Consider the following 13,849-nt stretch of genomic DNA (forward strand, 5'->3'; position numbering starts at 1 on the left):
TTTATTTAAGGGGCTTGTTTATGATAGCATTTTATGAGGTCGTTTTAAACAAAAGGTAGAAGAAACTGGAGCTATTTGTGTTTGTCTCCAGAGAATAAAAACTTTTTCCTGAGTTCTCTGATGCATGTAATGTTTGAGATTTACAGAAATAGCATCCTTCTCTCAGGAGAATCAAAGAACCCCCAGGCAGAAAAATAACCCTGCAACATGTAACTAGCAGGTAGTCTGTTTCATCAATTACTCAAATAAAAGATGCAGGAATTTAAGAAAAACAATTTTAAACTCCATTACAAAAGCACATATTTCCCTAACAGAGCTGATAGTCCATTCCGCTCCACCAAAAGAAATGGCATAGAATGATTCAATTCTTTCTGCTTTGCCCCTCTGCCCTCTCCAGTTCCCTCTTCTACCCCAGAGAAATTCTAAAGTTCCAGGGGAAGCTTCGCAGTCAAGGACAGCTTTTCACAACATCACTAGTCAGCTTGTCCTGCTGTCTACATTGCTGGAAATTGCACTGAATTCTCCAGGTGTTCGGGAGCATTCTGACAGGTAAGGGGAATATGAAATCCTTCCTTCTTTCTGAGATAAAGCAACTTTATTACCAAAATCCTGAGTTTCCTTCTGCCCCTCTTAACTCCTGCAGGCTGCCTTTTCCTCCACAGGACCTCAGAGTCCTGAGGTCCCATTCAAGGGATGCTTTCCCCCATAACAGCACTATATTCATATCTGTTCCCTTCTTCCTGATCCTCTCTCCTTTCTTGGCTTCTCTATCACTTCTCAAGCCTGGTTTTCCTTGAACACACCTGACTCTCCTTCTCAACTCGTCTTGCCTTCTTATGTTTGAAATGTTGGTGTTCCTGATGTTTCATCCTCAGTCCTCTTTTGTGTCCTGTACTCTCTTCTAAGTTAGGTGTCCTTAGGTAAGTCACTTCCCCTTTCTGATCCCCACTTACACATATGTGATGGGGTGAAAGAGACTGGACTGATTAGTTTCTGAAGTTTAATCCCATCCTAAAATTCAGTGATATTTTACTGGATAACTCATAAAGAAGAAATGACAGTGAAGATAGCTGCAAATCCTGAATGAAAATAGATGGGCTCAGGAGAATGGGTCTCGGTAAGGATACCATGAGAGGACTGGTTGCCGCAGCTCAGAACAGGAAGCCCCAGTAATGGTGTGGTATTTTGTATTTATTAGAGAATAATTTATTTGACATTCTTTGTATGTATTAGAGAATCTCAATGGATCCCACTCTCTTTGGGATTCATTTACATTCTCTAATAAATATAAAGGGTCAGTGTGAAACAGGGAAATAGTCACAAAAGGGAAATCAGAGAAGTGTCCTAATAAGGGGACAGATGTGTGGAATCCTTTTCCTTGCTTCCTAATGCAGAGAAAAGCAAGGTAGAATCAATGTTCTCTAAGAGACAAGTTACTGCTTACCTGGTTTTGCTCCAGGAAGCCCAAGCACGAGATACTTTACTCTGATATTCAATCAGAGCTCACCCAGGATTCAAAACAGTAGTCAAAGTACTCTGCAATCATGGATTCTATAACAAGAGGTTTTCTTAATAATTCCAGGTATTCTGGAACAAAAACTCTACACAAGTGGTTTATGGGTAACTTGCATGTAAAAATGATTTTTTGATACCTGGATCACAAAGCTATACACAAAAATTATAAAAATTATTCATTTGGGAGCTGATATAAATGTCCAGCTCTTCCTCACTAGGGACTTGGTAAAAGGCATTCACCAGGTGTGGCTCAAGGCTATAGCTCTGTCCTGTTTGAGTTCACCATCTTTCACTGTATAAGTGTTGTTGATCCCTATCTGCGAATCTTACCCTGCCTACATGGGATGTCTCCTTTTGTTTGGGAGCCTTTAGTTTTATCTTCTACCTTCTGTCACTGCTCAAGAAGTTTGTTTGTGCCAATGAGTCTATAAAATGCCTGAAGTACATACTTGTTACCCAGGCGTAATGGATCTGGCCTGTTCCACAAGACTTAGGTTGAGATAATGTCTTGTCAGTTTCTCATATTTGTTTTAGAACCATGATTCTCAATTGGGGAACCCCAGAAAACATTTGACCATGTCTGGAGACCACTTTGGTTGTCACACTAATGGAGTGGGTGCTACTGGCATCTCACAGGTAGAGGCTAAAGATGCAACTAACCATCCTACAGTACACAGAACAACCCCCACAATAAATAATTATATGACCCAAAGTGACAATAGTGCCAAGATTGAGAACCCCCAATTAAAACCAACTCAGAGAGTCACCTGTCAAGATTCATGGGAACTCACCTAGGGACTCTCTCCCACATCCCTCCCTCTCTTCTTTTTAGAGGTTTATTAAGTCTGAAAAAACACCCTTGTGACTCCGAGCTGGGCGTGGGGAGTTGTGCTGCTCAGCCTATGGTTACCTGACGTTGTTCCTGGTGGCCAGGTGGTACCACTGCTCTGACACGCCAGGAATTTGTTCTTACCTCTCGTTTCCCCACAAGAGCCCCTGATTCTCATCAGAAATACCTTGAAGTCTCAGGATCCAAGACTAACAATAGCTTTTTTGCCTTTTCTGGAAGAAAGGAAAGCCAGGGCCTTAAGCACACTGTGCCTTCATTAAACTCTCAAGGAGGGAATCCACATGCCTTTCAATTCTTGCTGATGAGACCACAGCAGCGGAAACAAAGCACAAGGTAAGTTTCCAGTAGGTTTCCCTGCTTTGTTTAAATTGTAGTAACTTACTCTGATTCTGGTAATGGTACCTCTCACTCTGCCTGCCTTTTCTCATCTGTGATTCTGCCTGTTTTCTCCTGAGCTGGGCCTTCAGGGGCCTGAATTCTGCCCCAGAAAGACTGTGCCCATCTATACCCTCACTACTGGGAAGGGAGATGGGAGGAAAGTGCCACCCTTTAGACACAAGGGTAATTCTCCGATAGGACCTCAGAGCTACAGATGGCTGCCATGGGGCACTGAGCATGACTCTTCCTGTGGCCTACCTGCCATGTCTCATCCTCACCCTTAGTAATGGTCTGAGATTTTCCCATTTAATCATTTCATACTTGATGTGTGTAGACACCAAATGATATTGTTTGGCTGTGTCCCCACTCAAATCTCATGTTGAATTGTAGCTCCCATAATTCCCATGTGTTGTAGGAAGGATCAGGTGAGAGGTAATTGGATCATGGGGGCAGGTCTTTCAGTGCTATTCTCCTGATAGTGAATAAGTCTCATGAGATTGGATGGTTTTATAAAAAGAAGTTCCCCTGCACAAGTCCTCTCTTGCCCACTGCCATGTAAGAAGTCCCTTTGCTCTTCTTTCGCCTTCCACCATGATTGTGAGGCCTCCCCAGCCATGTGGAACTGTGAGTCCATTAAATCTCTTTTTCCTTATAAATTACCCAGTCTTGTGTATGTCTTTATTAGCAGTGTGAGAACAGACTAATACACCAACTCTTCATCACAATACTTATATCACTCATTTGTTTCCCACTGGGCCTAGAACTCCTTGAGGAAAAAGACTGTTTCAGTTATTGCTACAAAGAGAGCACAAGGCAGAGTGCTTGTACATAAGAAGCACTTAGCATTACGGAATTAAAAATGCACTTGACTAAAATATTTTCCAGTGGAATATTTGTAAAGATTTATTAAGAAAAGTATTAATAGGATGAGACTGGCTATGTAGAATTTACAAGGCAATATATATATATATATTTGAGACGGAGTTTCGCTCTTGTTACCCAAGCTGGAGTGCAATGGCGCGATCTCGGCTCACCGCAACCTCCACCTCCTGGGTTCAAGCAATTCTTCTGCCTCCGCCTCCTGAGTAGCTGGGACTACAGGCGCACGCCACCATGCCTAGCTAATTTTTGTATTTTTAGTAGAGACGGGGTTTCACCTTGTTGACCAGGATGGTCTCGATCTCTTGACCTCGTGATCCACTCGCCTCGGCCTCCCAAAGTGCTGGGAATATAGGTGTGAGCCACCGCGCCCGGCCACAAGGTGAGATTTTTATAAACAAGTAAAAAGACCAATACACAGCTCTTCTGAAGCTTTTACCACAGTGGAATAATAATTAGAAAGAATTTTTTTCTTTTTTTTTCCTTCTATTTGGAAATTGTGACAGCAAATTCCTCTGTCTTTTATTTTTGGAGGACACTCATAAAATTTCATGCATCATCATTTGAATTATTTATTTCACAAGGTTAGATGAGAAACTTACCTGTAAGTTAAATAGAAGAGACACTAGAGTGAGTTTTCACAGGCTCGCTGAATTCATAATCTCAAGAGAGAAATGACTGAAATCAAAGTGTTCTAGGGACCTATAAGCAGCTTCTCTCCAACGCCCTCTTTAATCTAAAAGCTGCCTGCTTTTAGAAATAGTTCTGAGTTACATAAATGATCTTTTTATTGGTCTCATTTAGCCCAAGGTCAAGTAACTAGCATGCATGTGTATTTCATTAAGAAGAATTCTGGTTTTGTACCATACATTTTTCTGGCTATTAGGTGCTTCTTACTAAACTGTTGAACCACCTGAATTAAGTCTATGGGAATACATTTGAAGTCTTTATAATAGCAAATTATAGCCTATGTTTTAAGGTAGCTACTCTCCACCTACCTTAAAAAGTGGCATAAAATTATCAATACAATTTATTTTTATTTATTTTAAAATATTGACCTTTATTAAGAAAAAAGTGACTCAAGTGTTGAATGTGAGAATAATTATTATAGCCAATGTACTTAATATTAATCTCAGGTGTACAAATAAGTAGACCATTATAGTAATATTACCAACTTGACCTAATATATACTTTGAATCTCCATTCCACCAAGATAGGATAAACTTAATCTCACATATTTTGGGGTTCCTATATCTCAAAATAATAAAAGCCATATATGACAAACCCACAGCCAACATTATACTGAGTGGGGAAAAGCTGAAAGCATTCCTCCTAAAACCTGGAACAAGAAAAGGATGCCCATTTTCATTGCTCCCATTCAACACAGTACTGGAAGTCCTAGCCAGAGCAATCAGGAAAGAGAAAGAAATAAGAGGCATCCAAACTAGAAAGGAGGAAGCCAACCAAATTACTTCTGTTTGCTAATGATATTATTACACCTAGAAAACCCTAAGAACACCTCCAAAACACTCCTAGATTTGATAAATGAATTCAGTAAAGTCTGAAGATACAAAATCAATGTACAAAAGTCAGTAGCATTTATATACACCAATAAAGTTCAAGCCGAAAATCAAATCAAGAACTCAATCTCACTTACAATAGCTACCAAAAAAAAAAAAAAAAACCCTAGGAATATACTTAACCAAGGAGGTGAAAGACCTCTGTAAGGAAAACTACACAAAACACTGATGGAAGAAATTGTAGGTGACACAAATGAAAAAGTATCCCATGCTTACAGATTATGAGAATCAATACAGTTAAGATGACCGTGCTGCCTGAAACAATATATAGATTCAATGTAATCCCATCAAAACACCAATATCATTTTTAAAGAATTAAGGAATCAAATTCATATAGAACCAAAAAAGAGTCCAAATAGCCAAAGCAATCCTAAGCAAAAAGAACAAATCTGGAGGCATCACATTACCTGACTTCAAATTATACTGCAAGGCTAAGGTAACCAAAATAGCTGGTACTAGTACAAAAATAGACATATAGATCAATGGCGAAGAATAGAAAACCCAGAAATAAAGCTACATAACTACAGCCAACTGATCTTTTGACAAAGTTCACAAAAACATACACTGGGAAAAGGGTACCCTATCCAATAAATAGTGCTGGGAAGATTGGCTAGCCATATGTCAAAGAATGAAACTGAACTCCAATCTCTCACCATAGATAAAAATTAACCAAGATAGATTAAAGACTTAAATCTAAGTCCTGACATCATAAAAATACTAGAACAAACTCTAGGAAAAACTCTTCTGGACGTTGGCCTAAGCAAATAATTCATTGCTAAAATCAAATGCAACAAATACAAAAATAGACAAATGGGACTTAGTTAAACTAAAAACCTTCTGTGCAACAAATGAAATCATCAACAGAGTGAACAGACAACCTGAAGAATGGGATAAAATATTTGCAAACTATACATCTGAAAAAGGACTAATATCTGGAATCTAGAAGGAATGCAAACAACTCAACAACAACAAAATAACCCCATTAAAAAGTGGGCAAAGGATATGAACAGATATTTTGCAAAAGAAGACATACAAATGGCCGAAAAACATGAAACAAAATGCTCAATATCAGTAATCCTCAGAGAAACGCAGGTTAGAACCACAATAAGATATCATCTTATAGTAGTCAGAATGGCTATTATGAAAAATGTCAAAAAATAACAGATGTTGGTGAGGATGCAGGGAAAAGGGAATGCTTACACGTTGGGAGTGGAAATGTAAATTAGTACAGCTTTTATGGAAACACAGTAGTATGGAGATTTCTTAAAGGACTAAAAATAGATATACCACTCTATCCAGCAGTAACCCCACTCGAGGATATACCCAAAGGAAAAGAAATCATCATATCAAAAAATATTTGCACCCATATGTCTATCACAGCACTATTCATGATAGCAAAGATATGGTAGCAACTTAAGAGTCCATCAACAGATGATTGTATAAAGAAAATGTGTGTGTATATATTTCTTTATACATACACACACACACACACACACACACACACACACAATGGAATACTATGCAGCCAGAAAAAAAGAATGAACTCATGTCTTTTGAAGCAACATGGGTGGAACTGGAGGCCATTATCTTAAGTGAAACAACTCAGAAATAAAGTTAAACGCCACATGTTCTCACTGAGAAGTAGGAGCTAAATAATTTGTACACATGAACATATGAAATAATACATGTCATAGACTCAGAAGTATGGAAAAGGTGGAAGGGAGTGAGGGATTAAAAATTACTTAATGAGTAAAATATACATTATTCAGGTGATGGTTACATTAAAATCACAGATTTCATTACTACACATATAGCTATGTAATAAAATGGCACTTATACCCTCTAAGTCTATAAATATAAGAATTTAGGGTTACCTCCCCTTGCCCAAGTGTGTGTTTAAAATCTGGGTGATTTATACAGTGCCATGACATTTTAATGCAATGGGTTGGACTTCCATCTGGTGTTCAATATCATATGTCCCTGCAGTTTTTCTCTGAGAATGCTAGGACTACGTTTGGTTCCCTGTCATCAATCCGCAGAGATCACCACTAAAAGAAATATCACCAGCTTCTCTCTCCCTGCCCCCTTCAAGTCAGTTGGCTTTCTCATTTAATTCCTTTCATTTTATGGACACATAATATATTCTAACCTTTCTGTGTCATGCTGAGACAACGAAATCTCTGCCAAACTGGCTAAGACTCATTCTCTCTAAACTTACCATACCTGTTTCCTCTCTGCTCAAGCTTCCCTCAGAAAGCAAGATATAGGATCCATTCTTCCTGAAACAATCCATTCACCTTCTTCTACCTGGGGGTTAGCAAGGTCACCCTCTTTCTCTTCCATCCCAAACATTTTGGCTGTGCCTAAACTCTCCAGTCACCTCAGGGCCTAGGTTTTTGGAGACAAAGTCAGTAAGACTCCTTTGTTTTATCTTTTATTCTATCCTGTCCCTGCCCCCCTTGAGCAAGGATCATAGAACTGCCCAAATCATTGAATGGGGTAGGGGTAGGAGGTTGATGAACAAGTGAAATACACATAGGAAACAAACTGTTAGTATCTCAGAATGTTATCTCACCACACTTACCACATTTATTGAGTATCCTTCCCTAGTCAATATTTTTTGAATTGCCTCCTGTGGTTTGGTTTTGGGTTTTGTTGGTTTTGGCTTTTGGTTTGGGTTTTTTTTTTCTTTCTGTTTACTCATCTTTCAATCCAATTCCAATGTTTGCCTGAGACAGCTTGGGTGGATTGTCACTCCTCCTCCTTACACCCCATTCTAATGCTGCCACTTTCCTTCACATAAGGAGTCTGGGGTTTTGTGCACAGCCCACAGCTTCATTTGTGATTCCTAGCAGATGGACTAATGAGCTAAGTAAGGTTGGATCTTCCCTTCCTCAATCTGGTCATTTCTTTCATCCCTCTCTATTCACTACTCTCAGTGTTCCACATGTCTCTACGTGTTTTCATTTTTTTCTCTGACTAAATATCCCATAATACAGGACATTTATCTCCTAGTACACCATACAACACAGCTTTTTCTGAGCCTCTCTTCCTCCTGCAATGTATGTCTTTGATGTTGTATTAACCTCATGGACTGGAGAAAGAGAATCGCCACTGGAGAGTTGATGGGCTGGGCACTGTCACAGAGTCTGGGAGAAAGGATTATCGCTCAGTCTGGCTCAGGGGGCAGGGTGTATGTAACTTGCAAGACGGCCCTGGATTTTTCCAGTTGTGTGACCCTTCCTTATCCTGAGTTGGATATATAGGGGAGGGATTGGTTAGAGTTTATCATCACCTCCCAAGGGACTAGATTAGGTGGAGCACATGGCACATGATCTAGGAAAGTGCTTCTTAATTCTTCCCTCTCAATAACTCAGTTAGTGAAAAGTTGGGCCAGACTTTGGACTACATTCTTTTCTTTGTTACTGCCATTGTTAATTTTATTATTCTTTCATATTCTTTTGGATTTTCAGTGGAACTTTCATGGCATATCTATTAAGCAAATCCAATATTTCACCCTGCAAACCCAGATGTCCCAAAGCTGGACTTTTCACCCATGCGTATCTAACTCCAAAGCCCCACATTATCTGCTACTTCATGCTGCCACCTTAAATGTAGTACATTCAGTTCTGCTCCTTGAATTCATGAGGCTATTTCAAAATACATTCTAATACTCTACTTTATCTTTGATTTCTGTTTCCTGAATTCCCTCATTTTTCTGTAGGAAAAAATGAGTTTTGTACACTGTGTGGCCAAATCTCAAATAATATCAGTGGATAGAAATACTTCCAGAAAGAAGCCAGCAAAAGGCATGAGACACATGGAACACAGAACTTTAACAAAAACATCTGAAAGTGACCTGGGACTCCACAATTGAAATATAATACGACATAAACAGAAAAAAGTCCAGGCTTTGAGGTTTTGATAGAAGCAAGTCCACCACAAATACATCTATTCTGCTACCTTGAGCAACAATTCTGAGCCCCAGCTTTCTAATTTGTCAAATGGAGATAACTGTGTTCACTTCCCAGGATGGTATAGAAATTAAATGAGTTTATACCTAAGGCTTTTGACAGGCACAGGAGGTAAATGAAAAATAGTAGTTTTCTTAGGTAAGATACTACTGATTTCAAGTAAAAGAATACCTAACAAATTGGCTTAATTAATAATGAAGGTGATTTATTTTAATATGTAGATAGAAAGTTAAAAAGATAGAGTGGGCTTCACATACCATTTAACAAGGCAGTTCCTGATGTCATTTCAGGATGCCAATAATTCCGTGGGCTTGCCTTTGTTCTGCTCCTCTCCTTGAGTCAGCTTTTTGTTGAAACTAGCTTCCCCAATATTAATAAAATGGTTCACTGCATTCTCCAAAGTGAGATAAAGGCATTTGTTCCAGAATTACTGGCAGGAGTCATGAGATTCACTCCAGAACCATGTGGCCAAGAGGATGGAATCTACTGATTGGCTCAACTCAGGACTCTGAGTTTGGAGCAAAATACAAGCTTACTCTCTTTGTTCTCAAATTATCTACTGTTTCATTTTCCTTCCATTTCTTCTACATGCCCTCAGTACTCCTTTTAAGGAAACCTTTTCTAGTCTAGGTTTGAAAGGTGAATAGAGGGTACCTTCTCTTCTCAAACTATGCCTAGAATTCTGTACATATTTTTTAAAACTCAGGTATTTGGAAATCAAAACCAGAAAGTTCTCTTTGTCTCTGTGTTTTACCCCTGCCTGTCCCTCATCTGTGATGCTCACTTGATTCTTAATTTTTCTTTTCCTCAAGTCAAAAAAGTTAGAAAGTCTTACAGTTATTTAAGCCAAACACTCATATTTGTCTATGGAGATGAGATACATTACACACATAATACTTATTTGAGTAATCATCAGCAGTTTCAACTTGATGTGATTTTTTTTGCAGCTGCCTTGGTATCAGCAATAAACTCTAAGGACCATCTTGCGTATTCTTTCAACAAATAAATAAGAATATTTCTAATCGCTAGCCCACAAACACAACAACCTGAGCATGCACCAAACCTTAATATACTCCCCAAGCACTACTTGTGAGAGCTACACTAACTCTTGGTTTGAATTCCTGTTAGCAAATATCGTTGACTCTAGGTATTCTAGTTTTCATCAGGCATTTGGGGTTTGACAGTAAACCTAACAATCTTTGGGATTCTCTTCTTGATCTTATAGTATTAAAACAAAAACCAAATGGCTGAGAACAAAGAAATTCAGCTTTTGTGATCCTAGACCAGTGGACCCATAACTGCACCTAGTTACATATCTTGACATATTTTGGCTATTGTTTGTCCAAACACAACATTACTTCACTAGAGCTATGTGTAAGTATCAAACAAATCTGCAGACAGAAAGACAAACAAGCAAACCTATCTGACTTTTGGAATGGCTTTCTTCTTTTCCTCTCCAAACCTAGAAAGTTGATTTAAGGATTGGTGACATCACAATTTACATATGGTATTTAGCAAGTACTCAGTTGATGGCAACTTTACTCCTTACTATGAGAAGAAAGATATACAGACGGTCCCCAAATTACCCTGGTTTGGCTTACAATTTTTTGACTTTACTATGGTACAAAAAGGATAGTCACTTGGTAGCCTCCTTGACTTAAGATGGGGCTAAACCCATCATAAGTTGAAAATATTATGAAGTCAAAAATGTACTTTCAACTGATGATATTTTCAATTTATGATGGATTTATCAGGACATAATCCCACTGGAAATTGAGGAGCATCTGTGTATTCTTCCCAAACTCCTGATCTGGGTCTTCAATTATGTTTCTCAGTACAGCTCCAGTGGGTAGTATAGAGGCTTTGTAATAGAGTTCCTAACTGAAATTAAATACATGGGTATTTTCAGTGAAGCTACAAGTAGGAGATCTGTGTTTGTTAGATTAATCTAAACACTGTTCTGTGTTGTTAAAGTTGTCTTGTATTGTGCTGATGTTGGATTTGGCTGAAATTTTAAAGGTACGGCCTTTTGTCTGAAGGTACTTTTGTTAAGAAATGAGTCTAGGCATGGTGGCTCATGCCTGTAATACCAGCACTTTGAGAGGCCAAGGCCTGAGGATTGCTTGAGCCCAGGAGTTCAAGACCAGCCTGGGCAACATAGAGAGATCTGATCTCTACAAATAATTTTTATAAATAGCTAGGCATGGTGGCATGTACCTGTGGTTCAGCTACTCAGGAGGCTGAGGTGGGAGGATTGCCTGAGGCTTGGAGGTCAAGACTGCAATGAGCCATGATTGTGCCACTGCATTCCAGCCTGGGTGACATTGCAAAACCCTGTATCCAAAAAAAAAAAAAAGAAGAAGAAGAAAAGAAATGAAATGTAATTAATGACAAACCAAGGAGAGATGAATAAAATTTTGAAGAATGAGGAAATAATCTGGTAGTTCATAACTGAGTCCTCATATACTATAGAAGATGTTTAACCATACCCAAGAGTCACCAAATCCCAGGTGGGAATCCAAGTAGATAACTAAAAATCACCTAGGTAGACAACCCATAAGAGTAATAATTCCTGACATTGAAAGCAAGTCATCTTCTACACATAGAGTTCTTTTAACCAAGTTTCTTCCTTTAATAATAGTTTGCCTGTAACAGTGCCTGGCACAGAGTGGGTGTTTAATATACAGGCATACCTCAGAGATATTGTGGGTTTAGTTCCAGACATCCCAGTAAAGTGAATATCACAATAAAACAAGCCACACAATTTTTTTCTTTCCCACAGCAAATAAAAATTATACTTATACTATATTGGTCTTATAGTATATCAAATGTGCATTATGTCTAAAAAGATGTACACACTTACTTTAAAAATATTTTATTGCTAAAAAGTGCTGACACAGAGACAAAAAGTGAGCACATGCTTTTGGAAAAATGGCAATGGCACCAATAGACTTGCCCATGCAGGGTTGCCACAAACCTTCAATTTGTATTAAAAAAAAAAAAAAGCAGTATCTCTGGAGCACAATAAGTGAATCACAATAAGATGATATATGCCTAAATATGTGTTGAATGAATAAATAATTAATGAAACATCATCTGATTTTTGCAGGCTTTGACACTCCAGTCACCTTCTGCACAAGCAATGGCCTTCAACATTAGAGATATTTCTAGACAGATATGCAAAGACTCCAGGAACCAGTGTTAAAAAAATAAATCTTTTCTCCCATAGCACATCAACTCAGGAGAGATGCAAGCAAGAAGACATGCTGTCAAGGCTGATCCTACCCACTTAATAATTTGCAATAGCCAGAGTGTTTTGTAGGGGTAGAAGGAAGGTCAAGTAAGTGTAAAAATGGGACTCTTGGAAAGAAAAACATAACACGTATTTCCCTCCAAATGTTTTCATATTATATTTTAACATGGGACAGTCAAATGCAAGACTATAAATAGTGAGCAGGAAACAGCTCTTTTGGGCAGACAAAACAGGGAAGTGTTCTCTGTCACTTTGTTAATCCAACCTCATCTATGCTGCTGTAAGGTCCTGGAGTAGAAAGGCAGCCTTCCAGACTGCATCAAGCTTCCCCAGTTAAAAAGGTCTGCATTCTCTACTCTCTCCTATAAGACCTAAACTCCAGTCCTGCAGCTGCTATGGACATGTGGAAGCTGCAGACCAACAATTTTAAGAGTAAGCAAAGTATTAAGAAAGCTGTCAAAATGAACCACTCTCCCAAGGAATGCACTAAACCAACTGTATATCTTACAAATTAGTTTTTCTTACCAAGGATAAATATTTATAAAGTAATCAAAACTAAATTATCAGGAAAAACTTCAGAAAATTTGCAAATACACTGAAATTAATCAGCATGCTCCTGAACAACCAATGGTTCACGGAAGAAAATAATAGGGAAATATTAAAATGTCTTGAGATAAACAAAAATGGAAACATAAAATACCAAAACTTCTAAGATGCAGCAAAAGCACTTCCAAGAGTGAATTTTATAGCAATAAATGCCTACATCAAAAAAGAAGGAAGATCTCAAATACACAATATAACATTGTATCTTAAGGAACTAGTAAAACAAAAACAAACTAAGCCCAATGTTAGTAGAAGAAAGAAAATAGTAAAGATCAGGAAAGAAGTAAATGAAATAAGGACTGAAAACAAATCAATGAAACTAAAAGTTGGTTTTTTTGTAATGATAAAATTCATAAACTTTTAAACTAAGGTTAGACTAAGAGAAAAGAAGACTCAAATAAATAAAATCATAAATGAAAAAGGAATTATGACTGATACAAAAGAAACAAAGAAGATCATGAGAGACTAATATAAACAACTGTATGCCAACAAATTGGATAACCTAAAATTGATAAATTTCTAGACACATGCAACCTACTAAGACTGAATTATGAAGAATCAGAAAATCTGTGCAGACCAAAAATGAGTAAGAAGATTGAGTCAGCAATTTTAAAATCTCCTATCAAATAAAAGCTCAGGACCTGATGGCTTCACAGTTGAATTCTACCAGACATTAAAAAAACTCTACCAATTTTTCTTAAACTCTTCTGAAAAATTAGAGGGAGGAATACTTTCAAACTCATTTTATGACCCCTGATAGTAAAGCAACATGAGGACATTACAAAAAGAAAAAGAAAACTAAAGGCTAATATCCCTG

The 13,849-nt window shown here is 38.0% G+C and overlaps 1 protein-coding gene across 1 annotated transcript in view; it reads right to left on the reverse strand.

The window, feature by feature from the left end:
• Positions 1-13,849, reverse strand: part of PLPPR1 (phospholipid phosphatase related 1) — a 626,458-nt gene that overhangs the window by 373,145 nt on the left and 239,464 nt on the right. Inside the window, exon 5 of the mRNA XM_064375977.1 lies at positions 11,394-11,510. The gene's annotated coding sequence lies outside the window, so the exon portion shown is untranslated. The remainder of the gene's footprint in view (positions 1-11,393; positions 11,511-13,849) is intronic.

This window comes from Aotus nancymaae, unplaced genomic scaffold (assembly GCF_030222135.1).
Source record: "Aotus nancymaae isolate 86718 unplaced genomic scaffold, 86718_ANA_hifiasm-v0.15.2.pri h1tg000003l, whole genome shotgun sequence".
Lineage (NCBI taxonomy): Eukaryota > Metazoa > Chordata > Mammalia > Primates > Aotidae > Aotus > Aotus nancymaae.